Below are 26728 nucleotides of genomic sequence, written 5' to 3' on the forward strand. Positions count from 1 at the left end.
TAAGAAAAAAGTAGTCCTCATGGGAACAGTAAAAATATGTTGGTATTGTTTAATTCTTTCATAACATACTAAATTAATTTATTTGTTTTTGAGCCTTTTAAAGTATAATGCCATCAGGGAATGTGTTTTTCATATAGTTCTCTTACAAATATATTAAAGTTTTAGGGAGAGCAGTCTATGAGTAAACACCACTGGTCATCAACATTGGGTGACTGGGAGACAGAAGGCTTGCTTTTTGCTGCTTTACATTCTGTATAGTAAGTGGCATCGGTGCAAAGTGATCTTATCTGTACATTTTGCACTCTTTTTGCACAGATGTAGACAACTGTAGAACATGCAGGGTTGTGGAGTATCAGATTCACATTGTTCATATATTCCTGCAAAGCACCCTGTTACAATACTTATTGTTTGGTACATGCTTTTGACAACTATCCAGGTTTGGCTAGTAATATATAGTTCAGCTATGTTACTTCCAAACCACTCAAACCACTGCATGATATGCTCTGGACTAGGCCATTAATTCTGAGAGGTGAATGAAACTTACTCTTCAGTTAACTCATTGTTCAGTTGGATTATCTGAGTAGGAGAATTCTGTTATTTAAGTAAATTGAAGGGAAACAGATTCTCTGTTCAGTATACAATGGGTAAAAAAGAATCTCTCTTTTTTTGTTCCCCCTTGTTCCATTGTTCATTCACAAGGTAATACCTTCAAAATGCCAACACTGCAAGCAAAACTAGCTTCACAGCTTTTTTGAGAGTTACCAACACCAGAAACAAGTATCCTGTAATTGCTTCCCTTCTGTTTATATGGAGCACTTTTTGAACTCTGAAGCTGTATATGTTGAAGAGGAAAAAAAACACCCCAGATTTTTCCCAGATGATTCACCATCTTTGCCCATTACTGTAAGTAGCTTCTGTTCTCTACCATACATCCTGGCAGGTATTTTGAAGAGAGAAAAAAACAGAAGCCATTGAAAGCTTCTGGAACTGTCAGGTTTCTCCAGTTACTATCCGGCTGTCCACTTATCATCTGTAATACCTTTCTGTGACTCATCATACATATCTAGACATAGAGAAAGCCAGGTTATCAATCATCTTCATGAATACTGCAAAGATCAGAGTTAACCTATGGGTCAGAAACACTTCATTTATTTGGAAACAGAAAGAAGTTGATGCTTGGACACAGCTTGGCAGGTTTCCCTTAGAATCAGTGGAGCTCTGCCAGTTTATGCCATGATTATCATTTGCAAAATCCCCCTTACTGAGTCCACTGACAATTCTTTTCAGCAGACTTCATCTTTTTGATTTCCTGTTGATGTTGTCATGAAATGAAAGTTGCAATGGTGAGAATAATAGAAGTGATATACTTTAAATGCAGACAAAAGAGTCTTACAAACTAACAGACTGAAATTAGAAGGACCTATTCCTTAGGCACTGTTGAATTTAGCTTCTGATTTTTTTCCGGACAATTAACATACCTATTTTCCTTTACCAGAGCTGATAATGAACATGTTAGTCTGCATCTAACCATTCCTGAGTGGTATTAGCCACCAGCACAAGTCTACTATGACCAAACTCGAGCTGTTTAACTTCTCACCCAAATCTTTCCCAATATCTTCCTTGCCTGATCACCATCTTGCCTACTGTTCAGGCCTTTTGATCTGGAAAGTCATATTCAGCAGAAACTTTCTTCTAAGTCATCACTTTCAGATCTTGATGCCTTTTTTATAGAACTTCTCTAAGATAAGCCATTCTCATCTACCCACATTCGTCCGGATCTGTCCTACCAAACACGCAAACTCCTTTTTGTTGGTTTTGTGGCCTTTTGTATCTTCAGCCTCTGTCTCACTGTTCAGGTGCTGTCTCCAAGCTGGCCTTCCAGTTGGAATGACAACCTTCATTTCTTGTTTTTGATTTCAAGCAATTACCTTTGTGTTTTCCTTTTTGCTGCTCCTAATGCCTGAAAAGAATTTCCTGTAACCAGCCACTAAACAAAACTATAGTCTTGCTCTAGACACTAAAACCTCTCTTTTTTTGATGATAGCTAAAAGAAACCTTGGCAGAAACTAGATCACTAGTGGTAGATCACTACAGGTGGGACCACCTGGTGTTGTGTTGTTGCCTTTGGTATTTGTTTCTCACCCTTTCTATGCCTGTAATGTAATTTCCCTGGGGCAGAGTGATATGTGTTTTGCTTATGTTGCCACAGTGCCCAGCACACAGGAATCTTCATCCCTAAATATTGTTCCTAAGTGTGAAGCAAGGTTAGAATAGCCACAGCATGTTAGGAAATGTCAGGGTGCCAATCCTCACTGATTCTGAGCACGTATCCTGCAGAAGCCATCAACCTAGAGAAAACGCCAGTAATCATCTGCTGCCTCAGCCTCTGTTGGAGGGGTCATAGACAGGTATGTCACTGAACACTTGTATTATGGGGGCTATCTTCAGCACTAAGGTTTTAGATCACACATCAAAAAAGGTATAAAAGGACTGTGGGAGCACATTGACAAAATCTCTGACAATTGAGTTGTGGGTTCTGTGAGACACATCTATCTGAAATTATAGAACATCTGGGAAAGAGATGTAGTGGGATTACTCACAGCTGCAGCAGGAGCTGCTGGAGAAATCCTGCAAAAAAATGTAGCTAAGTATTCAAAATATAAGAAAAACAGAGTATAATTAGGGTTAGATAATCCTTAGCATGATTGGGGACCACTAGCTGATGAAAAATGTGTGCCATAAAAAGAACAAAGGTAAGCTGCAAGATCAGGCTACACTTCAGTGAACCCAGAAAAATGTCCCAGTCTTAAATATATGAGATGACAATTTCACTCCGTGTTTTCTCATTCCCTGTTGCAGAACAAAACTCCAGGACTTTATAACAGGAATGTTACCTGCAGATGAACTTGGTGTTTTTATAAATAATAGATGCTTCCATGCCCAGGTTTAGTGGTTTTGCACCACCCAGCCAAATGCTTACCTGGGCATAAAACCTCTCTAGTGTTAAGAGAAAACTGACTCAGGAGCCTGAAATGCAAAGGCAGTTTCACAAGAAATGTGGAGGTGAGATACTGAGAACAGAAGGCATGGCCAAAGGAGGCTGAGATGAAGAAATAAAAGACAGAAAACATAAGCTAGAAAGGCTGATAAGTTGAGAGGTTGGTTTTCTGAAAAGAGTGAGCAAAACAGAAACTTGAATACAGATGGCTAGATGTTACAGAAGACAGAAATGGGTGATGACGGAAGGCAGAAATGGGGAGAGTATGGTTCGTATTTTTCTCTTCTGAAATGTCTATTTATAGCTTTTCAGTGCTGTGATAATGAACTTATGTTTTGGGTAAACTGCTGCAAGTCCACCCCTTTTACTTTTAGTAAATCCCTTTTTAGGGGAAAATTCATAAGAATGTCACTGTTTCCACATGCAGTCATAAAATGCATAGTCAAGCTCTCAAGCAGTAGCATACTTACGATCATAACAACATGTATTCCTCTTCAGGAATATGAAGCTTAAATTCACTGTTTGTATTTTCCCGTGGTCAGGAAAAGCAATGGCTAAAAGGGGAATTTGTTTTTCCAAACTGTGGAACAGAGAGTATAATGTTGGAGAGTAAAACAGATTGCTTATATTCAAGAAGCTTTAAAAATACTGTAAAATACAAAAGAAAAACACCCTTTCCTTAGGACTGGAGCACCTCTGCTATGAAGACAGGTTGAGGGAGTTGGGGTTGTTCAGCCTGGAGAAAAGAAGGCTCCGAGGAGACCTTATAGCAGCTTTCCAGTAACTGAAGGCAGCCTACAAGAAAGTCAGAGAGGGACTTCCTTTTACAAGGGCATGTAGTGATATGACAAAGGGTAATGGCTTTAAACTGAAAGAGGGTAGATTTAGATTAGTTGTAAGGAGGAAGTTCTTCACTGTGAGGGTGGTGAGGCACTGAAAAAGGTTGCCCAGAGAAGTTGTGGATGCCCCATCCCTGGAAGTGTTCAAGGCCAGGTTGGATGGGGCTTTGAGCAACCTGGTCTAGTGGAAGGTGTCCCTGCCCATGGCAGGGGGGTTGGAACTAGATGATCTTTGAGGTCCCTTCCAACCCAAACCATTCTATGATTCTGTGATTTTGTGATTCTATGAATCTATGATTCTATGACTTGCAAAGCCTTTGTGTCTTTTCTGGTTTCTAACAGACTTGTAAAACTTAAGCTCCTTTAATTTAAAGCTCATTTTATTTATTTTCACTCTGTTTTTATTAGAGCAATGAATTTTTCATGGGCTTAAGAAGTAAACAAGTCTTAAACCAACGAATTCTTTGCAAACTGCTCTTCTGATATTCCCACCTTGAGTTAGCTATGAAAAGCATGAGTAGTCCTTACAATACAGAGGGCAACTAACCACCCTGCTGGTTATCAGTTTGTGTTGTAGTGAACATCAGTTGAATTAGCCTGAATGCCTCCTGTGGTGGAAAGTGTTAGAATTTACTTTAAACTGGAAAGAGTTGAACAGTTAGGAAAGAAGCCCCAACAAACTGTAAAATGCTTTATTAGTGTTATCAAAAATTAGTCACTAGAAACCAGCAACAACTCAGATTTTCGCTTGCGGTATATTGCCTGCAAGAACAGTGCAGACTGCATCAGGCAAGTCTGAACCCCAGGCAATCCACACAAGGTGGTATGGAATCACATTGTCCCTATCCTGGCCTTTGGGAAGGACAGATGTCTTGGAAGTCCTTAGTCCAAAGAGATTGCAGGCAATGAGTCCAGGTAGGTCTCATGACTGAAGTAGATATATCTCTAAAGCCTTATTTTTTAGGTCTGTCTCCCCTCTTACTTGCTTTGGGTCCATTGAGATGATCAGGAAATAGAAAGGAGTAGTCTCTGCAACCTTGGGGATGTTGGGCATATAAGACTAGATTTTCTAGCAGCGTGCAAGAAGAAAAATGGCAGAGGAAACATCTTGCTCTCACCTCCCTCCCCTTGCCAAAACTCACCACCAAACCCAAGAAATACTGTACACAGGCCAGGGACAAACTCACTGTTTATTTCAAGCTACTGTTAAGAAGCTGTTATTTATTTAAAACTTCAAACAAGGTTACAAAATCATAAGCATAAAAATCAGCAAAGGATGTGCTCTTTCCCCCCACCATAACATAAACCACAGTATGACAAATTAGCAGGGGCCTGCAGCAATCAGTAAAACCCAAACCTTTGCTCTTTCTTCATAGAGGTTTATAAGAATAAAACTCATAAATATTGAAGCTGCCCAGGACAGTAGATGAAGGAGCTCACGGTGTCACTGTCAGAACCTGGCTTTCCCTTGGCTGCCCTCATAGTAAAACTTTTCAAGTTGGATCCAGAGAAGACTTGTATAGGCAGAAAAGTCGTTGGTTTTACTCAGTACCCGCCAAGAGTGGACAAAATACTTCTAATATGACAATGATAATTTACATATTCTCCTTCATAGTAGACATCATATACCTGTAGTACTAGCCTGACTGCAAGTGAAATGAAAGGAGGAAGGAACCATACTCGATCTTTTGCCCTCAGCCTGTTTGTCTTGTGCATCTATATGCATTTTGGGTAGAATTCCTTCATGGCAATGATGCAGGAGCAGTAATATGGGGAAAACAAGACTGGATATGGCAGAAAACATGGCTGGACAGGCATGTGGTCATTTCATCTACATATTAGAGAAGAATCTCTGCAGGCAAGACCACAGTCAATACTTAAGTCAAGATTGGGTGTTGGCATGGGTGCCCAAGAAGAGTCTATCACTTGTCAATTGGCCAGCCTTGCAGTGGCAGCCCACAAAATATCCTCAGGGTCATAGATATCACCCTTATTTCACAGTCCATATCACCACAATGTGTTGGAATCCTCCTAAGTAGGCCCTTGTGTTTGTCTTGTCTGCTCTTTGTGGGCTCCATGGGATAAACAGGGCTAAACACTTGAGGCTGGCTTGTCCCAGGCATAACTGCACTGGAAACATATGAATGCTCAGTCTTTTGCTACTGGGCAGCGCATGCTCTGCCCAAAGGCTGAGTTTGACTACTGGCTTTAACTCCTTCATACTAGGCACAGCTGCTGTCTTAGCTTATGGGCTAGAAAAGGAACTGGTGGAGGAGTTAAGGTCCCGCAGGACTTGGGTATCAGGTTGGGGAGAGAGGTGAAATCTCCCTCTCACTTTAGCAGTCCTGCCGGGTAGAACCTTTAGACTATGGTGATGAAGAAGGGAAAATGTCACTTGGTTTGAATAGGCAGTTTCTCTGCATGCCCTTTGGTGTTAGTTTCCCTTGTTTAGTGTGTGGGTATCATACACGACAATGAGAAAGAGAGAAGTACTTTAGAAAAACAAACAAACAACTCCTCCCTCTGTCTCAAAAAAAAAAAAAAAAAGAAGGGGGGGGGGAAGAAAGAGCAATAAGAGTCTGTGGTTGTAAAACCACAAAAATTGGCAATGAGGCTCCAAGGCAAGTGTAAGCCTTGAAATTTCTTTTAGCTCTTTAAAAAAATAGTCCAAACCAAAAAAACCCCAAAGCACAACAACTCTCTTTCCATGGATTCCAACTTAATGATCCCCCCCCTCCTTTTTTTTTTTAGGAAGATTTGAAAGATTTTTTTTCAAGCTTTGGCAAAAGTCTTTTTTGCTGCTTTATGTTCTATAAAGAATGTTGAATGATTTTTTTTCCTGTTGACTTTTACTTAGAAATTTAAGAAATGCCAAGTCTGCTCAGTTATGATTTTCCCGGTGATTTCCTGGATATCTCAGAGGATAGGTATTGATTTCTTTCTCAACAGAACAGCAGGAGTGAAAATGTTGATTCTTTAACAAAGAAAATCTTAATCAAAGCCTGTGTTAGTTGCTGAAAATAGAGAGTAATTTAAAACAAAAAAGAAACAAAGACTTTAGAATAGTCTCACTTTGCAGTTTCTTTTCCCCAGTTGCTTAGTTTTCACTCTCTTGACTTTTGTAATATCATGTGGTCAATCATGAGAGTCATTGACGGCAGACTTTCTAATACAAAAGGAGAAAAGTAAGGGGAAATAAAAACATACAAGGAGGGCTAATATTTAGAGAGGAGCTGTTCTTTGTGCTTCCAGCTCTGCATGTAACACATCCTGTGACCCTTTTGTACTTCAGTTCCTCATTAGGTAAAGTATGGATGAGAACACTTACACTGTTTTTTGTCAAAGTGCACTGAGATACAAAGATGTAAAATTCTTCACAAATTACTCTTCCTGTGTGTCAGAGAAGTGGTATTTTATTCTGTTAGTGTGTGAGGGTGATACAGCCCTATTAGCCTTTGTTGGCACCTGAAGTATGCAGAGTAAACAAATTATATTAATGGGGAAAAGCAAATCTGATGATTTAAAATGGTGTCCATTAGGTAATCTGGTTTGATTTTAGTGATACAAATAAACAAGATACCAGTATCTTGTCCCTGTAAAGCATCTCCTTTTTGCAGGTTACCAAAGGGATGGAAAATAGAAAAAGGTATTTTCAGTTGCACCTCCGAGGAAGAATATATCAAGGATCAGTTTTGGAAATCTTGGTTGATAATCAGTTGTGGATGAGAGTGGGCATGGTAGGAGGGGTAATGCAGGGCAGAGTGCATTTTTTACTATTGACAGTGCTGGGTTTTCAGTATGAGCTGATGAGAATCTGTAAACGCTGAATGGGGCAGCAGTCACCACTGGAGGCCAAACAACAAAATGATCCCTCATAAAATGTGGCGATTCTACTGTATGGATACTCTCTAATGGCATGGGTCTTTAGTACATGTGTCTCAAAGATCCTAATTTCAAACTAATTGAGCATAACTATGATGTAATTAATGCCTCAGGACCCCAAAACTCACTGCATTATGTCTGAGACCAAAGGTTAATTATAAGCACTGCAGACATTAAGGTAAATGCTGCTATATGGTTTCATGATCTTTATTAAGATTAAAAAAATCAAATCCATTGTAATTAAAATGAACTATATACTATAAGAAAAGGGCTGAGGTTCCTAAAGTAGGATTTAGGTAAGAATTGTCCAAGTCAAAAGAGACCTTGAACTCTTTCCTCCCCTCTGCCCCCAGCTGAAACTGGAGTTTCCTACATTTCATGGGCTTTGATTTATGAACACAGATGTTTTAAACTGAGATGTTCAAATGATAGACATCTCCAGCTGACCCCCGTGCTCTACTTTTGTCATGGAAGTTGCTGCCCATCTGTCAGGAATGGTTAAAGGGCATAGGTAGCTTCTGGTGAGGAGCCAAAGGTCATTGGCAAAGCAAGTGCTCAGAAATTTCCAGGTACCTGAACATGCCAGGCTGTAGATAGTTACAGTTGAGGAGCTGCTTCATGGACAATTTGATCATCTCTGCTGCTGTGGGCAGTCATTGATTTAAAGACAAGGTGGGTAGAAAGGAGCAGTAATAACAGGGGGCTTCTGCCATCCAACTTTGACTCACCACCATCCAGGAATCAACGGTCACTGACTGTTTTGTCTACACATTCCCCAGGAGCCTTAGTGTTGTGCTTTGTACATGCACCTTAATATGGACAATGCAAAGCAACTCAGTATCTAAATCACATACTGACCTGAAAGGGATCTAGGAACAGAGCATTCCTGTGTTTATGTCTTCACATACAGGTATAGAAAATAAAAAAAATAGATCAGTTCTGTGTGTGCATGAGAACATAATATCTTGTAACTGTAAACAGCAAGTTAATATGTTTTGTATGGACTTGCTGAGAAGCTCTTTTGCATTCCAAGTTGAAGCGCAGCAGGTTCATTAGTCCAAGTTCCTTCCTTTCTTCCCTTCCCCTGTGTCTCTTTGGTATGCTTCACTTTGAAATTTTGATGTGGTTGAGATGAATATGGTTGGGTTTCATTGACCACTTCTTTGGGATAAGGAAGGATGCTTTGCTGATTTCAAGAGATGAAAACGAACGTGTTGAAGCAGCATATTTTGAAATAAAGTAATTGGTGTTTGAGTAATGTCAGAAGACATGTAAGAAGAAGTTTAATTTAAAGAGGTAGATGATACATCAGTGTGGGAAAAGGCAAAGCTGGCAGGTTTGTGAATTTCAGGATGGACTTTATCTGTTAGGGGTGTTCACATGCTGAGAGATTCAGTCATTTCACAAAACAATGGAGTGGCAGCTGCTGATTTATTTCTAAAAGCCACCGCAAGGGGTTCCATCCAGCCTGCTGGTTGAGATACTTGAGCAGGAAGAGTGAGAAAGGTTCAGTTCTCTCTATCTAATGGGATGAAGTCCTTCATCTTCCACTGACTAAGTTATGCCCAGCCCCTAGGCTGAAACTAGTCTTGGTTTGTGTGGCAGAGCATTCTTCATCTTACTCCATGAGGCTTTGCCACTGTGTAAGCAGTTGTTGACTATTCACTTTGTCAGAGGAAGAGCATGCAAGTGAGGAGAAAGGACTCCTTGGACACTCAGATTACACAGAGACCTGTGTTTCTGCTCTCTGCTCCCAGGATATATTGTGTATTTTGCATGAAATTGCTGCTTGATACAGTACAGAAAAAATCCCGGTAGAAGGGGAAAAAGGGATGTCTCCTTACTTTCATGTAAGCTACCCACTGACCTTGCTGTGCTTCTGGTTTTGATGTCTGTTTTGGGCCCAGAGCTTCTTGACTGTGCTTGAGGCACTGAGCATACTCATAAGCAGGAAACTTTCTTTGGAGATGTCACTTTGAGCTCCCTTGAGCTAAGGGAAGAAATGACATCCTTTACTGCCTGGGCAACCACTGGGTGATTATATGAGGACAAGAATCCATCTGCTTTCCCAACCTTTAATAGAAAAGTGTGAACCATGTTTGGTTTTTTTTGTTTTGTTTTGTTTTGTTTTTTGTTTGTTTGTTTGTTTTTGGTTTTTTTGTTTTTTTTGTTTTTTTTTTTTTGTTTTTGTTTTTGTTTTTGTTTTTGTTTTTGTTTTTTTCCTCCCAGAGACAGATATGTAACATGAGTAGAGGCGTCTGGGCTCCAGACACCATGTAAATCAACCTGCCTCCCCGAATGAGCAAGATTTAAGGCATACTCTTCTTAACATTCGCCTGTGGCCAGTTCTATCTAGGTGATTGCCTCCTGAATGTGTTGCCATCAGGTGCTTGCATGGTGTGTTGGCTGCTTTGGATTAAATTCTGAGGCACTAACTTATCCTGTGAATTGAACAGAGCGCCTGGCACTCCATTCCCTTTTTGAATTTTCCTGTGGCATCTGAGGTACTGAAAGATAGGTGTTATACTGCCTAGCACTGAAGTATCTAAATCTCTTACTGGATCTTGTCCAATTTAGCTACAATGCAAATTAACATACTTTACTTGTGAAGCATGGCTAATAATTTTTATGCACATTTTAAAAAAGAAAAAGGTCTTAGTAATCGATATCTTAGCAAAAGGCTCATTCTGTGTAAGATTCCTGAAGGATTACGCTGCAGAAGAAGCAAGAGAACCCCATTAAACTGTCAAAATGTTCATATCATGAAATATCACCACGCAAAAATATAAAAGCAAAAAACTCAAAGGAGAATCAACAAAGCGCAACTGTTACTGGCATTCTTCCTGGGATATTTTTTTTTCTTGCCTTCCTCATAAAAACAATTATGAAAGAAGGACAAGTAGCTTACCAGATTCACTGGTACGCTCTGGGAAATCTTTATGGTGAGCGTTTGAGTCTCAAAAGCATGCAAGTGAATGCTCTTTATATACACATGCATGCTGTATGAATTGCTGTCTGGAGATCTGTTTTCTCTTGCTTTGCACCTCGTATTTGTCTTCCTACCACTAGAAAAAGCGTGTAAATATCAGAATATTAGCAATTTATGTACCAATGTCAATGGCTGCACAGAAGGAACTGGGTAATTTTGTAGTTCTGATACCCCTAGTGGAAATAATTATCTCCAGTTTAAACATTATAAATCACAGTTTAAAGAAGTGAATGTTAAAGGCGACTTGCCTGTTTAGCGGCAGGTCTGCTTTCTCTCAGGAGTCAGTGTCTGAATGGTAGATTATCCTGCTACTGCTTTTCTTCATTGGTCCTGTATTACTTCTTCCCAGCTCGCCTCCTGCTGAAATAATTGTGGTGCTAATAACAATGTGTGGGGAAATGACCAGATGTGCTAGTTTTCTTAGACAATTATACCAGTTTTTCCAATTTTCCAGACATTTTTTCATTTCTTTATTAACTCACCGGTGCCAGGAATTGGATTTTTCCAGTACATAAATCCTAATTAGTGAGCCAGAGGATTGAGCGCTCCATTTTACTCCTGATGTGTCATTTCCCCTCTGTTCTTGCTTAATTGGCATTTTGAAAAGCCAGCCCTTGTGTTTTTAAGGGTAAAAAAAGAAATACAGGAGTGTTTGGGGGCAGAAGTGGAAATCTGGTAAAGGGACAAAAAATGAGAAGAAGGTGTAGTTGGGATCGGGGCCATCTGGTAGCTCTGGCCTTGCAGGGCATGGAGTCCTGCAGAGTGGCTGAGCTGCTCGAGGCTGAGCTACCTCTTCCTGGCACCAGGTGTGACTGAATCCCATCCTGCTGTGCCTGTGTTGCCATCTGCTTGCCATGGGCACAGAGTGAGTTTATTAAACGGTGCTGGCCCTGAGGGGGGCATCTGCGGATTGATTCTGTAGAGCAAAGGCAGCGTTTGGTGCACTGCTGATGAGTTGCTCTTAAAGGCTGTCCCTGCAGCCTCGGTTTCTGCTTATCAAGGGCCAGAAACAGAAGGGAGGAGGCAGAGGCTTGTCAGGAGTGAGGGTATCCTCGGACCGAGTTTGAGGACACTTTCAGCCTTAGTATGGGCTTAGGGATGCCCTGAGCCTGTGGGAGATGTTGGTGGAGAGTTGGCGGGGCAGGAGGGGTGGTTGTGAGTCCCATGGAGGATGAAGCACTACATCGCATCTGAGGGACGTGAGTGTGAGTGGGTTAACTGTGGCAGGGGAGGGGAATTGGACAAAAAGGTGTTTTTCTGGATAGATAGGATTATAGGGAACTGAAGAGGTTTGTGAGGTTCTGAGATTCCCCTGGGTGGCAGAAGGAAGGTAATCAAATGATGAGTGAGGTAAAAAAGGTTGTGGGTTCCTGTTGGCATTAGTATATTGAGATTTGGGGCCAAAAAGGTCCCTCAAAAGTTGAGATGACAAAGTGGGGGTTCTTGCCACCTTGTACTGGACAGTTTGCATCCTGTGACGGAAAAGGGGAGAGTGTGGGTAGTGCCCTTTTTGAGCTTCTACCAGGGTGCTATAGAGGACAGAGGTGAGGGAAGTAAGCCTGATACATGCAGCCCCACAACTTAATGTGGGTGCCAGCTGGTAAGAAGGGAAATAAATAGCAAGACTTTCTGTCAGCTAGGAAGGGGTAACTCAGTTCAGATCTTACCCCATCTCCATAAAGGCCTGTCCAAAACTTGAATCTTTTGAGGTTCAGAAAAGGATGATTAATTCCTTTTTCATTTTTTGTGCTAATGCATTAATTGGTTCCAGGCAGACTGGGAGCAGCATAGCCAAGATATTGCAAGGAAGGCTGCAGTCCAGGTAATTCGAGGGCTGTCAGGAGGCTGAGAAGCACCAGAGAGTTCATGATAAAACCTGGAGCCTTTCATTCTCCAAAATGTTTCATAGGTCCAGGAGGTCTGAACAGTGCCATGTTTTGGGGTGCTCAAAGAGGAAGAAAGAAAAGAAGGGAAATGTCAGAGTACTTTGGAGTTATTCCAGCACTGCTGTGCTGCCTTTAAAGGGAACCTCAGGAATTTGTCTCCTGACCCTGGGGACCATATTTCTGGCTCCTGAGATCATCCTCCCAGCTGGGCAAGATCAGTCCTTAGCCCTGCATACTAGCATTCTTTGTCCCGAGACGTAAGCATTACCTTTTCTTATGACCCAGTTGAGTGCTAGCATTCTTGGCTGCATGCATGTGGGTGGCCCTCTTCATTAGCCAAAGCCTGAGCCTGTTCTCTTTGCTACCCACTTGGGTTGCTGGTTCAAAACATGTCATTGCAGAATTCATGCCTACCAGGTGTTCTCCCCTTTTAGCTGCCTGATTTGGTGTGTTCTCCCAGTATGAATACTGGGGGAAAAAACAGTGTAACAATCTTCAGGGGGCTGCATCGCCAAATCCTGCCCTGCCAGTCAGCAACAGCACAGTATCACCAAACCACAAGAGCTTTTATACGAGGCTTTTATTTAAAGGAAATCAAAAAATGCTGGCTTTAGTCATATTAATTTCTCCTTTTTATTAGCTTTTAGGGAATGAGCAACAGCTCAGTGAGTTGTGTTTGTAACAAATACAGGTTATGAAATAAGTGTATTTCATTATTTGCTCATTTTGCAATGAAAGGCTCTCCAAATCTGCCTTCTAAATGGTTTAACTCAACATTACAATTGATGCTGCCAAATACCGACTGATTCAATAGACGATGAGTTTCAAATTCCTCTTTTACATGGGGAATGTGATATAGAACAATGACCTCGATTTTCAGCTGTGTCCTCAGATTCACCTCTTTTTTGGCTGTCTCTTTTTCTCTTTCAGTATCTTATCATAATTTTTCAAGTCCTGAGGGTCTTATAAGGGCACTACTGTTTAATAATTAGACAATATAGCTCTGATGGGTCTTCTGGTGACATCTTTTACAACTAATGAGTATTTAATAGAATGTAATTAGAAGCTCTGATCCTTAGACCTTGACCTGTCTAGACCTTGTATACAACTAAGTGACCAGACAGCCCTTAACACTCATTAGGAGTTATCTGCACCCCACTTTACAGAGCTATGTGAGGAAACTGTTCAGATTTAGCCTCAAGCCACCTGCTTTGTAATCTGTTGCTGTGTACTCAGTTGATCCCACCGTCCTTATAGTAACTGGAAAGCTACCAATGATTTCATTTTAAAGCAAATATTCTAATTCAGGAAGCACAGAATGGAAAGCTGTTTGCTATATTTGTCAGCATGTGACCTTCAGAAAGCCAGTAATTAGGAAAGATTACTTTAACACTATGGAGAAACGGGTCACATCATTGTAAAATGGAGGAAAAACATCTAAAGAAAGTTAGGGAAATTGGCTAAAATGTGTTTTGGTACGGTATATTCAGCTGGGGTATATTTGTCAGTGCTCTTTCTACAGATAATATATTTGTCTTGTTCTTATTTCTGAAAGTCCCTTATATCTTTAAAGTAAATTAACACTTTTTACTACTGGTTTTAAAAAATTTAAATTAAAAAAATCTATATATGCATTTCTGAAGAATGGCCTGTTGGGCCTGCCACTAAGAAACACAGGGAACAGGTTTCTTTCTTCTTCATTAATTTTTGAATGTATGTGTGCCTGTATTGTCAAATACTGTTAAATGTCCTTTTACCTAGTCCATAGGCCTATCCCCTCTCTTTCTTACTTTTTCCCACTTTAGTTTCATCCTAATGGGTAGACTAGTTGTTGTCTGAGTTTTTAATGCAGACTTTAGAATCCATGACCATCCCACATGTCTGGGTTTTTTTAAAAGATAAATGCGGAAAAAAGAAAGGAAAAATTAAATTCTTAAGATTTCTTTGATAAATTTTCAGTGGCTTAGGAAAAGGTTCCAAACACATTCTTAATATATTTGATCTTGATCCTTTCTGGAAACTGTTATATGGCACTGAATGCATCCATATATAGAAGACAGATTTTATTTAAGAAAGTGTCCAAATGATCCTGTTAATGCTAATACAACATTTCAATTATTTGTCTTTTGAAAAATGGTCTGTTTTGAGATGTTAGTTGCAAATAGAGGAAATGAAGTGTTGATGTTGTAAGGAATAATTTACTATGTCTGGAGAGTTCTAAAGCAAAACATCTGGATCAATTTGTTTACAAAGTCCCTGTAGATAAAAAGCACTATCTGTCCAAGGAATCAGTTTGTGCCCTTTCTGAAAAATCATTAAAAAAAAGGGAAGTTGGCTATCATCTTACACAGAAAGCTCTTGGGATTTCATTTATTAAGGAATCCAAAGGACGTTTGAAATCCTGTTTAATAGATAGCTGGTTGCTGAAAATGTGGCATGGTTTTGTGATCTTAATTTAGCCTGGCCTGCCCTGTTTATCTGCTTCCCCCACACCCCTCATCTTAAAAAGTAATACATTTTAGAAGCTGAGAGTAAACACAGCATGTTAGAGATATGCCAGAGCTGGATGTGGAATGGAGATAAAACCTTTGGTTTCACATGGACATGAACATCCTATGATAATTGAAGCATTTTGTAATGTAAGAAATAAACCTTTCTTCTCATTTTGAAGGTCAAGCTCTTGGTGCTATTGAATTCTGTGGGAGGTGGCCCCCAACTTAGAGAAAGACATATATAGGTTGAACCTGTGCTTGAAACGTTCTTTAGCAAAAAAGCAAAACGAGCTTTTTTGTATTCAGGTGCCGCAATCTAGAAGAGCATAGAACTCTATTTGCTGATTTCCTGCATGCTGGAATGAGAAGGAATCCACACCCATTCTTCACTATGAGGGTGGTGAGGCACTGGAACAAGTTGCCCAGGGAAGTTGTGGATGCCCCATCCCTGGAGTGTGCAAGGCCAGGTTGGATGGGGCTTTGAGCAACCTGGTCTAGTGGAAGGTGTCCCTGCCCACAGCAGTGGGGTTGGAACTAGGTGGTCTTTAAGGTCCGTTCCAACCCAAACCATTCTAGGATTTTGTGATTCTATTCTATATTGCACCTTAAAAGCTCTTAAAAGTATTTTGGGTTCCTCCTTTGACAAATGTAGCCACAGCCATTAATACCATCACAGTAGAGTTTGCCATGAGTTTATCACTAGGTTAAATTACAATGGTAATTTTATTTAGAATGCCGGTAGAGTCTCCTGATGGGACTGTAGGTGTTCTGAGAGTAAAGGGGTCTTTGAAAGTCTTCTGTTATAGTTAGTACAAGCGACAGTTTAGCTATGTTAGCAGTTAGTTATGGCCATAGTTTCTGAGGTCTGTACCTGAATATTGCATGTTTTCAAGAACTGCTTCATGCAATTCCCTGATTTGTGGTATTTTTTCAGATGTTTTCTTCATTTACAGGACTTATCTTGAAAAGTGAGTCTGCGCCACAACAGATAAAGAGTTAATGGATATTTTCCTCTAAGAGGACACTTTTTACGGAAGTTGTATGTGACCTTAATTTTTTCTGTTTCAAGTTTACCTTTTATGCATCCTTCTAGTTAGAATGCTGGTGCAAAATACCAACATAGATATTTAATTTTGTGGTTAGATTTGACATGCTCAGATGCCTCTTTGGCTTTCTCGAAAAGGTTAGAAACATGGGCTGATATTGTCTTTATAGCTATGCTTTTTCCAAGGGTCACATCCTCTCCCAGTTGTACATTTTTTCTACTGTTGAGAGAAGTGAAATCTCCATCCCTTCTATGGGACACTATCTTTGGAGCCTCAAGTGAATTAAAAAACCATGTAGAAGAAGAATGGCTCTGGGACAGAACAGGGGTCTAATTCCATCCTAAGTTTGGTCATGAATCTGAAGGCTGTGGTTGAGAAAAACTTCAGCGCCATGTAAATTCAATTGCAACTCAGCATCGGCATCCACAAAGCTCAGCTGAGAGTCCTGTTGTTGTTGACAGTATACTGAGCTCATAAAGAATCTGGGCTCAACACAAACAAACAGGATCATTACATAAATCAAAAGAAGATGAAAGTAGAACCCACATCTTTCGACTTGAATACTAAAAGTCTGCCAGGACGAAGAAAAGATACTTCCTGTAAGGGTGATGAGTTGCAACTTCCTTTTGAGTTCTCTTATTTTACGTAGTAAAGAGAAAGTGAGAATGGCCTGATTAAACCATACGTGTATGGATTCCTTCTCGTTCCAACATGCAGGTTTATTTAAAATTAGCATGCAGTTCTTACTATTTTTATTTCATTTTATGACCATTACACCAGCCTGTGAAATGATACTGGTTATCTCCATCCTGGAGTTGTGAAAGGAGGAAAGAGACTATTTGTCTTTCCCAAGAAAACACAACAAAGTCATTGTACTTGCCTGGATTAGATGTCCTGGTGTTTCTAGATCATACAGTATTTATTTAATCCTGTGTTCTCTTGCAGAGGGAGTGTGTTTTCATGCAGATGCTGAGTAATCTCCCAGTAGTGTGGAGGACATTGCAAAGATTTGGAGTTTTGTGCAGTGTTTCTGTTTCTTGGTGTCGACAAGTGAGGTATGTGCATAATAACTGGTTAATGAGGTATATTTATACATTTGTTGATAACAATTAAGCAATAGATTTTATGATCTGCAGCAGTAGGCTGTCAGAAGTCACTACATATATATTTTATTATAAAGTGGTTTAATCACACAACCCAATGTTTTAGGTTTACTTTGCAGATGTGTGTTCTTTTGTAGTTCATTTAAAACCAGAAAAGCAATTTAATACTTTCTTTATTTTGTTGATTAGTAAAATAATGTCATGGTCTTCTGGTAATTGCAGGAGAAATTAATGGAGTTTTTGGAAAAGGTTCTATGATAAGTAAGAATTTAGAGTGAGATCCAAAAAAGCACTTAGATGCCTAAAGAAAAACTTAGGCAGAATCTAGGTACCTAAATCCAAGGGAGTGATTCAAATGCTGTATATGGAGACACAGAGACTGCACCGCTGAGGCTGCTTAGGTTGCTGAGAACCCAACGTTCTGCTAATGCACGTGCTCTGCAGTGCTGTTGTCTTTGTGGAGCTGAACACTGAGCTATCTTTTCCCTTTCTAAGATAACACGGTAGTCATAAACTAATTGTCCTGCTACCTACACCCTTTTTTTGAATTTAAATCTAGTTGCTACACATCAACTTGTCACCAATGTACTGGTATTATGGAATTCACAAAACACAATCTTAATTTTCATTCAAAATAGAGGCCTCTTTTTTGTTGCTGTAATATAATAGGATTTCCAGCATCATTTATTATTGATTAGAGATATGTACTGTATCTTTGTAACAATAATAACAGCCACATTGTCTATCTGTACCAGAGTTGAATAATTTAACCAATTAAAAGCAGTTGTAAGAGATTATTTAGCATGTTGCCTGTCCCTCAATTTGCCTTGATCCTGTTGATTATATTCAGGTGTTTTTATTGGAAGTGGTCAAATTACTCCTCATTAATGCTAACTTAAATAAGATGAGACTGGAACTGCTTTATCTCAATGGAGGATCCCACCAGATTTGCTGATTTCAACATTGGCAAGAAAATTACAAATCTGTTACTTCTTACTTCCATCTTTTGTTATTCTGGTTTAACTTCCAAGCCTCTGCAAAGAGGCCTCTTCTTTTTATGGCTTCTTTCTGCTGTAGACATGAGATGATTGAAGAGAAATGTAGTTTTGATGAAATATTTTGCTCCACCAGCCAGATGAAGGAACAGATTAATTACCTGGTCAAGGCTTGGGGATCGCCTATCAATAGACTTAGATTAAGGACTATATTTACCTTGCAGTATTCAACTGTTTTTTTTTTTTAAAAAAAAAAAAAAGAAAAGGCAGTGAATCCCTTCTCTTTGGCCACATCTTCTGGTCTTTTAGAATGCCATGAAATGATCCTCTACGCTTCCAATCCATTCTTGGAGGTGCAGTGGTTTGAAACAATTGCTATGTCCACATCCTTGAATATGTAGTGTTCTTGTCTCCTGATCTTCAAAGAGGGATTAAATGCAATCTGTAGTACTCAGCATGCATAATTTTGCAGAGATGGGTCAAGTAGTTCTGTAGTATATCAGGTCTTGCTTGAATTAATTGGGAGATACAGATTGCCATCAGACTTTAACCAATTTTTAGAATCAGAACTAATGTGTCTCGTGTGACGAAGTGCTTGCTGAGTCTGCTCTGCAGTATTGCAGGCAGCTGCAGCTTATTGTATTTTCACTGTTGTGAATGCTAGTATTTTATAGAAATTAAACCTATATCAGTTGTTCAGGAGAGAAGCTGGCACAAGTGTGTCTGGGAAATAAATCCTTCATAACAATATCTGCTCTCGTGCCTGCCTTTCTCTCATAGATAGTAGACAGAAAAGTGGACAGATACCACAAAGCTCAAAAGGAGTTTCAAGCCTATATGCATTTTTATGTACATTGGAAGTAATTTTTTGCAAGCATTATTTATGCAATCCATGGGCTTACTGAGGTTTTAGTTAGTACAAAACCAAAAAAAAGCAATCAGGACAGAGGCAGGATGGTACTGAGGTGGTGCTGGTAGTGCTAAGATTTATTGAGTAGTCCTAGGAAGGTAACAACAGTGCTTGTATGTAGTAAAGTAATGGAACCTTTCTTCAATGTATTCTGAGAGTATACTATCATCAGGCAGGATGCTGCTGCTCCTGGTATACAGTGTCCACCAGACGCAACGATCTAAAAATGGCCATGACAGCAAACAGCACGAACTTAATCCACTGCGACCCCCGACAGAGTCCACTGCAGCCTAGCCGCACACTTAATAATCAGATGGGTTACAACAACTGTCTGTAGCCATGAAGAAGTGAGAAGAGCTACCGTATGGCAAAGAAATGTGTTATGGCTGGTCCCTCAGGTCAGAGGGCATGGCGTGGAAGTGAACGTCCAGAGCTCCTCTCTTCTTCGCACTGTATGCTGCTGCTTGCTGGAAAGAGAAAGTCGCAATACAGTTTGAATTTCTGTAGTATTCAGCCCCACAGAATGGATTTCCATTGACAGGGTGAATGAATAACATTGCAGATTTTACTGACGGTTGCCATGCTGTACTCAGGCCTCTGTGAGGCACATGACTGAGTTTCACATGGCATTCTGATTTAAAAAAGATTAGCACTATGCAAAATCAGTGCAGTCCATATTGTATGAATTAAAAACTGGTTAGCTGATATGTCATAAAAAGGAATTATGGAATTCTTCCCTGAGGAGAGCATTTGTAGTGCAGCCTGGCTTTCAATTTCTTTATCAACGCTTTGGAATAAAATATAATGTTACAGCTGGTAGAATTTGCAGATGGAATAAAAAAGGGCAGAGCAGGAAATATGGTTTATAATTACAGTTGTCTTAGATTTTCCTCCAGATTCTGTCTTTAAAATGTTGGCTGAACCATTGTGCAGGTCTGTGGAGCAGGGATCTGGTCACATTGTGCTGCCATTAGTATGAGGAGCTGTGGTGATAATGGAGATAGTTTACTTATATGCACAACCCTAAGGCTTTATAAATGCACCCCTCTGAACAATATAGATCAATATAGGTAAACTAAGGGTCATATATCTAAATACAACAAATGTTGCTTGCTTAGAAGATAGAACTCTGTATTAAATACTCTTGAATAATAGTCAGAATAAAAAGTATATAACTAATTGAACATGAGCATCCCCTGTAGTGGTGTTACTGAAAGGGCTAAAAATGATGCTTGGATAAATGTAAAGGGGTTTATCAAGTGAAGTAAGAAGATGATATTACCTTTGGATGTGGCATCAGGGAGACCACTAGTGAAACACTGTGTCCAATCCTATAATCATTATTTTCACAGTGAAGTTGGAAAGGGTTGAACTAACATACACAAAGCGATCTTAGAGTTTCTAAAACATAGGTCTCTGACAACTGAGCTTTGTGGATTTACCTGTGTTTATTAAAGGTGTTATTTCCTCTGTTCAGTAGACAAACAGCCTAGAGTGCTAATGTCAATGGTAATTAATAGTGAAGGAGCAATTTACCTAGATTTGTGGTGCATTTTCCATCTTTAAATCAAGAGTGGGTTGCTTTCTAAAAGAAATCAATAGCACAGATGGCAGCAGTGTCCAGGTATGGCAATAACACAGGTATTACAAAATGAACTGCTATAGCTAATGAAATGTAGAAGATCTGATACAACTAGCTCATCATAATTATGTTTTTACAGTTGTATGATGCTGGATAGCGTGTAGTCCACAGAGGACAAGAATTTGGTACTGGTACAACTGAATACAGTTACTGCTTTATTTCAAATTGCGGAGACTTGTGCTTTTGTTGTTGGAAGATCTGTTTCAGCCTTAATGAAAAGGAAAAAGGGATAGAGGGAGACTTTTGCGGGAAGAAAACAGTGAATTCTTAATGTTTATACCTTCACATTGGCAAGACTCAGTTCATGATGTACAAATAAACTAAAATTCACTAATCAGATTACTTAAAATATTCAGAGAAGTGCTGTTCTTATGCACTACCAATGGAAAGATGCTTAAAAATGGTGCATGGAACTAGGAATCAGTAGCAAAAGTATTTAAAAAACTGCACTGAGATTTCAGTTTTGTCTTTGAATTCTGAATGCTGTTATTTTAAATTTTACCTGTCCACTTGGGGAACAAAAGTGCCTTGGTAGGGATTCATTCAAACATACAGTTTTATTCTACCCTGTAATAGTTTCCATAAAATTCTAATTGTTATGGAATATTTATGTTCACATCTTTAGTGCCCCAGACAAGGGCACTTTTGTTTATTGTAGCTGGATTTATAGTAAAAAAAAATAAAATTAATCTATATGGTGGCTGATAGCAAAAATGTAATGAGAAGATTTGGTGACAAAGTCATTGTTCTTTAGCTGATGAGCTATTTACTTCTTCTGTTGTAATGTGGATGGTTTGGAGCGTATTTGAACAAGCTGGAAAATCCTACAAGGTTTCTGAGTGGAAATGGGCCTAATATTAATTGGAGACTGATTAACTTAAAATAATTTTTTGAAGCCCATAAGATGAGCAAGTGGCAGGACTAGAGGATTTAAAAGGAACCTGACAGAAATCAGACTTGTCTGATTTCATTTGTTCTATGTACTTTTAACAGACTATCAGGTGTTACTTTCAGTACATGACATAATACAAGTGGTTTATTGCCTTCTCTGAACAGCTTTATACATTTCAAAAGAGAAAGGGATTGTATTTTCATCACCCAAATGTCTAAGGACAAGATTAAATCTTCTGTTTCTTCTAGGGAGGCCAAGGTTTTCTAGGGTTTTCACTGCTTGCACTGATTTATAGCATGGGCCAAAGGCCGCTTGCTGGACAGGAGCAATCCCTGCTCAGAATGTTAGGTATTACACAATTTCTCCCACTGACATGTTGATTGCATCTCATTGACATGTGAGAAAGTGGTTAATTCTTTGACTTGAATATCTTCTAGGAATCAATTAACCCCTGTGGATGAAGTTAAGCTATGAACTGTAAAGACAGCACTGCTAGATGAAAATGTTAGTGTGACTCTCGGCTCAGGGTAACCTCCATCACACTTTTGCTCCTTCAGTAGTAGACCTTGGGCAGCAGAGTCCAGTGGAACTGAGCAACTGATGTAGGTGACAGCCCAGTCAGGTATAGAAAAGGACTTCAGTGTACAGCCTAACAGCATTTGAACAATGGGTCCCAGGGATTTTCTCATAGGAAATTATTCCAGAGTGGCTCCTCCTAATAGACTATCCTGGACTAATTTCCTGCACAGATTCTTAGGTAAGACTGTGCAAGACAAATGATACCAGAAGTTGCTATCTCATCAGGGTTTAATCGGGGAGATTTACATTTAAAGTCATACTCTACCTTAATCCAAATTAGCTTCTCTGTATAGGTGAGCCTTCATATCTTTCAAGACCCTTGAATTTCCTTTTCTAGTTTGTCTTCCCTTTAAAAAGAAAAGGACATTAGTAAGCATAGTTATTCCCTTGCCCCCATCCAAGGCAATTGGAAATAGTCACTACAGAGGACAATTTCTGCTTATAATACAGATTACACGGTACCCAGGATTTTGATTAAATTACACTGAATGTTAAATTAACTGGCACTAGAAGTTAGTGGCAACATTGTAATAAACTATTACTAGATCATTTACAGTCAAGCAGCAACCATACGGCATTTACATGTGTATGCTGGTCCTGCACTGACATGGAAATTGGTCTGACCCACGTGACCTATGTTAGCTGGGGAAATTCTATACTGAAGCCAACGGCCACACTTTCCAGATGCCGAAGGCAAACCTGCTCTAATCCTATAATCCCATTTCATAATATAGACTTCCATGTAGTTTGGAGCACAAAACCAGAATGTATCTTGCTGAGTTAAAATATTTAGCTTGGTCTTCATTCTGGTGGCTTCACTGCGTTCCAGCTGCAGGAGACAGGAATTTGAAGATAGTTTACTTGAGCCAAATTTTGCAGTCTTTAATTGAGCTAAATACTCAGAGAGCAATATAGTTCAGTATCTTCTCTCTTTGCCAGTGAATTTGAAGTGCAGTGATAGAGCTCTTCCTCTATGTCATTTTAACCTGGGGAATATAACAAAGGTCTTGCTGTGCAGCTGTATTTTCATAAATGCCCTTCTCAGATCTCCAAAACATGTATTCTTACACAGGAGTTAGATGTGAGATCCGCTATATGCAAGAGAAGGTTTAAGATTTGGCTCACTGATCTTGTTCTGGAACACTACTGGGAGTCTGTGGATTTCAAGGAAACACTTGAGGACAGCAGCACATACTCATAGATTTCTCCCACCTGCCCTCCCACTCCTTGACAGATACCTAAATCTGTCATAGTCAGTAAGTTTTACTCCTCATCTGTAAATGCTTTTAGGCAGCAAAACATGGATGACTTTTACCAAACCCTGAAGATTGGGGTTGGGTTTTTGGGCTCATTTAATGTTCCTTTAAAAAAATTTACAGAGAAAAGAAAACATGTATTAAAATATCTGCATTATTCACTGTTGATAGTTCAGGAAAGAACTGAGACTAACAGAGGCTAAAATGTTTCATAGAAAATTCTTTATTTACAAAAATAAGCAGAGGAAACATTGTGATGATGCTTCTTACAAGCCGTTGTTTTGAGGATACAATTCCTGGGAATTTCAATGAATTTAAAATCTAGTTTACAGTTATTTTGGGCATGTTTAAATCCCCCCCACGCCCCACCCCCCTTTATTCTATTTTCTTCTGACAGCTTAAGAAGCAAGGTGACTATATTGTGGAGTCATTGTTTTATTGATATAAAAATAATATCCTCTTGCATTACTCTAGCTTGTCCCTTACCACTGAGGATCTTGAAGCATTTTACAAACCATATTGTATTTATAGCAAGTGCTTTGCTTCCTAGTGACAAATATCCACTTCTGAGGCAAATGCAGCAACACATGGCAATGAATTTTAGGGGTCTATTCTGAGGCCCAAGGGGAATTTCTTTTGGTAGGAAGGGCAGAATTTCTTATGCCACTGAATTTGAGCATGAACTAAAGGATACAGGAGAGGCAGGGGTCTCATATCCAGCCTCTTTCTGCCGCATGCAATGTAGAATCTCATCAATAATATGACATTTGATCTGTAGATATAGTTAGCTATACTGAGTATTCAATGCAGAAGTTGGAAAGTGTCAGGTGTTGTGGTTTTGCTCATGTAAGCCTTCTTAAGAACTAAAACATGAACTCTTCCTTTACTTTGGCTAAAGGTGTAGGCACAGGGTAGAACAGGGTTAAACACTGTAGTTCAGCCAGTTTCTGCTCATCAGCTGGACCATGGGAACAGCACATGCACACTGTCAATTGCTGGTTAAAATGTTTTAGATTAAGTCACCTAGTTCAGGACATGCAAACCAGTACTGAATGAGGTATTCAGTGTGTACAGCACATCGAAGTGATAAGGAGAGAGCATTCTTTAGGATTCAGGTAGCACGGTGTTGACACAACACTGCATTGGAATCACTAGTCTACCTGAAAGGTTTGGATGTTAAACCAATCACATATAATGAGATGAGATGTGGTGTGACGAGATCTACAGAAAACTCAAGTTCCTCTGTGGAATGGGCAGGGAGACTCTGTGCTGGAATAGCCTCATTGGTGTAGAACAGAGAGTTCCATGACTAATTGCAAGGCCTTAGATTCTGTGAATGGGAGGGCTGAAAATTCCCAGGAAGCGATTTGTTTGTATTCAGAAAGAGTACACATGCTAAGCACGGTTTCTGGTTCAATTTGTATTGATTATGTAACAGCAGGTTGTACCATCTGTTCGGCAGTGGTATATCATCCTGCTTGCTTCTATCATATATTTCTCTCGCCTAAACTTACCCTTGGGTTTCAGTTTAGATTTGGGGTAATGGGTGCTCCAAGAGAAAAATGAGCCACGATCTTCTTCTGGACTTGCTTATATTTTCCTTAAGTGTCTCCTTTCTATGTGATGGGTGGACAGCAGCATTTTAACGGATGTTTTTCACAGGCTATTGCATAATTATTTTTCAAGTGGCTTCTAAAAGCAGATGTTTCCATGTCTTTGTTCTTTCCCCTCCTGACACTTTAACACAAACAGCAGATTCCGCTGCTGCTGTCCTTTAGATCTAGTGAAGAAAATACCATAGCAGTGATGTTGGGTTTTTTCAGCCTATTTGGCAATAATAAATATGTACAGGCACAATTCTCCTCCCTTTCTCCCTTGTCACTAGCATTGCTTACAGATATTATCTCAGGCTTTCTCTTTCAGAAATGCTGTCTTTCTCCATGACCTTTGTCCACAGTTTAGTGTTTGATCTTTACTTTTTTCCAAGACCTTGTTGCTAGTAGCATCCTGAGTGAGTAACCGTGAATCTTTTACTCCCTGGGACTTCAACGTATAATTTTTTAACTCATGCCAGGGTAGATCACAACTGTCACTTGTTGGCATATCCATCACTGTGAAGACCCTTTGGTATGATTTTGGATACTTTTATGTCAAATAGCCCCATTTTCTTTTTTTCTTTCATGAATAATTCAACAACTGGACTTTCCCATTGTTTACAGAAATAGACCTGCTTTCTTGCAAACCATTTTGTAAAAGGACTTCCTAATTTGACTACTTGTTCCTCAAAGACCAAGGGAATGCAACTAAGAATGAAATAAAGGGCAGGCCCAGACAAGTTTCGTCCAGCCATAATTTATCATTACAAAAGATGAACTTCAGCTGTTAGTCTAAAATGATGATAAATGCTTGGATCAAGAAAACAAAAGCTTTCTAGTAAATCTACTCTGTGTCTTAATTTAAACCTCATAGATTTTACCTCCAGCATGTGGAACATCATGATGTAGCACTACAGCTACATGACAGACTTTGTCCTGTTCTGATTCTGGGTTATTCACTAATTGGTGTGGGTGTAGTAACAAGAGTTCTGTTTTCTTCATCTTCATCTTCCTTTTTACTGGACCTTGAGAAAAGCAAAAGTCATGTCTTGAAAACCTCCAGTGATGGGGACTCCACCACGTCCCTTAGGAGGTTGTTCCAGTGATTGATTGTTCTCACTGGGAAAATCTTTTTTCTTATATTAAGATGAGTATGTTGGCCTTTTCCATGAACCTTATCCTGTTCAGCAGCTGCCCCACATTTTCCCTAGTTTTCCTTTTGCTGCTGATGTACTTGCAGGAGTTGTTCTTGTTGCCCTTCCTATCCCTCGCCAGATTCAACTGCTGGTGGGCTTTGGCTATACTAACCCCATCTCTGCATGCTTAGACAGTGCCTCTGTATTCTTCCTGGGTCCACCTATCTCTCCTTCCACGTCTTGTATACTTTCTTTTCATGTTTGAGTTTTTTCAGGAGCTTCAAGGATTCCCCTAACCTTCAGGTTTCTGACCAGTTCTTCCTTGTTTACAAGTGTGAGATCCAGTTGAGTACTGACTCTCATTGACTCCTCAAACACCTAGGTGAGGAATTTATCATCAATGCACTTCAGAAACCTCCTGAGTTGCTTGTGCCCTGCTCTGTTTTTCCTCCAGCAGATATTGGGGTGGTTAAAGTTCCCAGTGAGGA

The 26728-nt window shown here is 39.7% G+C and overlaps 1 long non-coding RNA gene across 1 annotated transcript in view; it reads left to right on the forward strand.

Annotated features, from left to right (window-relative positions):
- Nucleotides 1-26728, forward strand: part of LOC142031934 (uncharacterized) — a 159746-nt gene that overhangs the window by 20314 nt on the left and 112704 nt on the right. The window contains exon 2 of the long non-coding RNA XR_012650674.1: nucleotides 17078-17187. This is a non-coding gene — a long non-coding RNA (uncharacterized LOC142031934). The remainder of the gene's footprint in view (nucleotides 1-17077; nucleotides 17188-26728) is intronic.

The sequence above is a fragment of the Buteo buteo genome, chromosome 6, assembly GCF_964188355.1.
Source record: "Buteo buteo chromosome 6, bButBut1.hap1.1, whole genome shotgun sequence".
Classification (NCBI taxonomy): Eukaryota; Metazoa; Chordata; class Aves; order Accipitriformes; family Accipitridae; genus Buteo; species Buteo buteo.